This window comes from Doryrhamphus excisus, chromosome 1 (assembly GCF_030265055.1).
Source record: "Doryrhamphus excisus isolate RoL2022-K1 chromosome 1, RoL_Dexc_1.0, whole genome shotgun sequence".
NCBI classification, from domain to species: Eukaryota; Metazoa; Chordata; class Actinopteri; order Syngnathiformes; family Syngnathidae; genus Doryrhamphus; species Doryrhamphus excisus.
The window spans coordinates 26,695,416-26,700,313 of record NC_080466.1 but is presented as its reverse complement, the minus strand read 5'-3'; positions in this window follow the sequence as shown (position 1 = coordinate 26,700,313).

The window sequence follows — 4,898 nt, the reverse complement described above, 5'->3', positions numbered from 1 at the left end:
GCTTTACACCGCGCATGCGCAAAACCCGAGGGTCTTCTGGGTAATGTGGTATTACCTTGAAATATTGCGATATTTTGAACAATTTGTAATTTTTGCTTACATTAAAGTGATTAATTATTTTAATCAAGTGCATTTTAAGCCATTAAGCTCATAAATTGCGCATTTATTACCGAACTTGATTTTTTTTTTTAAACTACAACTCCCAGGACATATGGCGAGTTTACCACGAACCACCCCCATTGAATTATGGGAAATGTAGTTATTTGTGTATTACTATGTCATGGTGCGAAACAGGTCCAGGGCAGACACGTGGAATAGTAAAACACACCTCACCGTGACGTGTTAGCATACATTGAACACAAAACATGCACTAATCCAGTCATTTTCAAATGACTACTTCTAATATGTAGTTATAAAATATTGTTATATTATTAATATTATGTGTGTATTCGTTCCAATGTGTCTGAGAGTTGCATATAACATACTGTAATTGTGTAAACATTATACAATTTAGTTTTTACGCCTCTATGTATTTCTACTCCTTTATTGTTGTATTATGCAAGCGTAAACATGTAATGTACTGTCCAAAATGGGATGTACGTTCAAAATAAACAAAACCCTGCATGAATAAACCGGATCTGGGTGAGTGGGGGCTGGTAGCAGGACACATTGTGAATAATCTGCTGGTCTTCCTTTTTGACAAAATTGTGCGATAGATAAGGAGCTTACATTGTGGATTAGTTTGCACAGCCTGCTCAGTAAATGTGTAAAAAAAAAAAAAAACATGCAAGCGGGGGCTTCACCCCCCCCCCCCCCCCTTGCAGGTCAAGAGGCCACAGCAGCTGCCGGCGACACCCTGCCCTACGAGACCTTCCACTGGCGCTGACCTTGTAGTCTGTATTATTTCCGCATGTAAACACTTTTATTTACCTGCTTTGTACGATTGTGTCCTGCAGCTGCATGGGCAAAGAAAGTCAACACAATAGGGTCATGCTTCAATAATGCATCTCCTGCATGCCGCAAAGCCTTCATGGCAGCGCAATATTCATCTTGCCTCCTTTCAAGGAAAATACTATAATGAGTGTTGAAAAAAAAAAACCAACAACCTACTTGGCACACCCTTGTTGATAATCTCTCCGCTCCAAGCGAGTTCCACAAGGTCTTGGCCGAGCTGGCCTGCAGGCTGCTGGGAAGTGATGAGCGGGGCCTGCAGCTGGAGGTGGAAAAAAGTTCAAAAATGAGGCATGTGATGCGGTAAACTGTAATTATGGCATGCAAAGAGGCTGATGAGTTCACAGCCCCGCCATCACCCCTCCCCCAAGTCCTTCCAGGGCTTGGCCTGTTTAACTAGTAAAATGCCCTCCTTTTTGCCCCCTACCCTACTGTCTACGCTGACTGGGAATAGGCTTTTTTGTTTTGTCCTTGCCATTGTTGTCCATGCAGGCTCAATTAAAAGTGTGTGTGTGTGTGGGGGGGGGGGGGGGGGGGGGGTCACACAAGCCACCATATCATATTATTATTATGAAAAATGCTAAATAATAAATTAATGGAATTATTTCTGCTAGCACTGCTATAATTTTTATTGTTAATATCATTTCTACAATTAAAAATCATAATATTGTGTTAGGCGGCACGGTGGTCGAGTGGCTAGCGCACAGACCTCACAGCTAGGAGACCAGGGTTCAATTCCACCCTCGGCCATCTCTGTGTGGAGTTTGCATGTTCTCCCCGTGCATGCGTGTGTTTTCTCCAGGTACTCCGGTTTCCTCCCACATTCCAAAAACATGCTAGGTTAATTGGCCACTCCAAATTGTCCATAGGTATGAATGTGAGTGTGAATGGTTGTTTGTCTATATGTGCCCTGTGATTAGCTGGCGACCAGTCCAGGGTGTACCCCGCCTCTCGCCCGAAGACAGCTGAGATAGGCTCCAGCACCCCCGCGACCCTCGTGAGGAAAAAGCGGTAGAAAATGAATGAATGAATGAATGAATGAATATTGTGTTATATTTTGCCATCTGTATTCAGTATGTAGTCACCTGGACCCACAGTGTGGGTTCTGGAACCAAACTCAACACCAGCTGATACCAGCAGAGCTTCCCGGGTCAAGGCAAGACGGAGAGCGGCGGAACCTTCCAGGCTTCACCGCTACACTGAGGACCCCACAGCACCCACCCTGAAAACAATGACAACGCTCAGTGGGATGTTTAGGAGAACCAATGCAGTACCCAATGTGAATGTGGAGACCCCGTACAGACTAATAACACATTGTGAGCCTCTGACACCAAAACCTGTGCCTAATAAACCTGAACCATGAGAACCTGGAACGGATCGGTACTGAAAACGGACAGATGGATCCAGAACCAAGTCCTTTCATGTCAGGTGACATTTGCATGAATGACGCACGAGTCATGCATTTTCAAAGATAAGCCATTCTTAGACACACAAACAACAAGTCAGGAGTTCTGGCTTCTCCTTCTCCAAGTGACTGCAAGGACCTTCTCTGTGGACAGGATGCCTTGCAGCTTTACCTCAGCGGGTTTGAGAACAGGCAGCACATGAAAGCCATCAGGAACCTTGGCTGGAGAATTGGAGGAACAGTCTGTCAAGCGTGGCCATCACATGCCGCGTTTGTTCTTGGCACTGACGACCGAACCCTCCTGCTTGCCAATCGGGGCCGCTCCACTCAACAGCACGTTGAAAATGAAAGAAAAAAATCCTCATAATAACCACGACATGGACGGGATCATTTCTACAAGATTACACTAGGAATCATTCGCTTTAATATTTGGTACATGAAGAGAAGGAAAGATAAAAACAGTAAAACCTGCCTGCCACCAAGTTCAAGAAAAAGTAAAAATACTAACACAATATAAGTCATGTCCATATTTTCCATCATTTATGTGTGTTCATTCATTCATTTTCTACCGCTTATCCTCATGAGGGTTGCAGGGGTGCTGGAGCCAATCCCAGCTGTCTTGGGGCGAGAGGCGGGGTACACCCTGGGCCGGTCGCCAGCCAATCACAGGGCACATATAGACAAACAACCATTCACACTCCCATTCATAATTATTAGAGCCCTGTAGCCATGACATAACACCCCTATAGTCACATTAACACTTTTATTACCCAATATTCATTCATTGATTCGTTCATTTTCTACCGCTTATTCTCATGAGGGTTGCAGGGGTGCTGGAGCCTATCCCAGCTGTCTTCGGGCAAGAGGCGGGGTACACCCTGGGCCGGTCGCCAGCCAATGGCATGGCACACATAGACAAACAACCATTCACACTCCCATTCATAATTATTAGAGCCTTGTAGCCATGACATAACACCCCTATAGTCACATTAACACTTTTATTACCCAATATTCATTCATTTTCTACCGCTTATCCTCACAAGGGTCGCGGGGGGTTCTGGAGCCTATCCCAGCTGTCTTCGGGCGAGAGGCGGGGTACACCCTGGACTGGTGGCTAGCTAATCACAGGGCACATATAGACAAACAACCATTCATACTCCCATTCATAATTATTAGAGCCTCGTAGCCATGACATAACACCCCTATAGTCACACTCACATTCATACCTATGGACAATTTGGAGTCGCCAATTAACCTAGCATGTTTTTGGAATGTGGGAGGAAACCGGAGTACCTGGAGAAAAAACATGCAAACTCGGGTGGAATTGAACTCGGGTCTCTTAGCTGTGAAGTCAGCACGTTAACCACTAGTCCGCCGTGCAGCCCACTAAAAGCACAGAACCAGAAAACAAATGTCAGAAACGAAGAAAAATGCCATGTTGCAGTCAGAACATGATACTTCCATCTCCATGAGCAACAAATAAAGAAGTACATGACATAGAAGATATGCTGCAGGTGTGCACTAGATGGCACCTGTGTTTAACCACAACCTGTGAGTGACATAAAGGTGACTCCGCACAAGAAGTGAAGATTGAGTCTTTGGCGGCGGGGGAGAGAAGAGGCACCTGGCAGGTAAACAGTAGACTATACGTATGTCTATGTGCATGTTTGTTTGTTTCCTCCGCGTGGGACTATTCCATCCTTTTGTACAACCTGACCTCCGAGAAAAGGTGTGTAATTGTCTCTTTCACAACACCTGATGGTGTGGGATTTGGGTGTTTTTCTATTTTTATGAGTGCAAAATGGATTTTTAAGAAAAAGTCATATTGTGCAAAGTGCAAGGAGGATGTGGTTGTCACTGATGCAGATACGGGAGGGGGGGGCAAAGCAATGTGGTGTTTTTTTTATTTTTTTTAAACCTTACTTTAACCTTACGAACAGATTAGCAACTATGATATGTTCGTTACATGCATTTTGACAATATGTTCCTCTAAATATGGGATGTCTCCATTCCAGTCGAACGTACGTGGTGAATATTAGCGCCATATCAGCGCCATGTACTGTGTACTATGAACTGGTGATTAACGGGCTGATGGAAAGCGCTGCTTATCGATACGACGGTGACCTTTCTGCCCCCGGACATTGTAAAAGTCCCAGCACGATCTTACTTGCCAGGTATATTGAATATCCTGTCTGTGTGAAAAGGTAACCTTTGTAAGAGACGTCTTACATTTGGTCCACTATCAGTGGCAATAAAACTCTTCTGTCATCCGTCAATGCTACAAACACAAATAATGGATTTTTTGGGGGCTGTAGTCAGTAAATATTATCATTAGATTACAATAATAAAAAGGTTAACGGCATTACATAATTATTATATGCATTTGGTGTTTTTTTGTTTTAGGTACACAAGCAAAACAGACTTTTTCATCATCCAGATGTAGGGATTTATTGGGAAAGTAACCAGAACTGAAAAGTTAGGTGTGTATTTCCTATTAGGTATTTCATATTAAGACAAATACCGTACAGTAAATACTGTATTT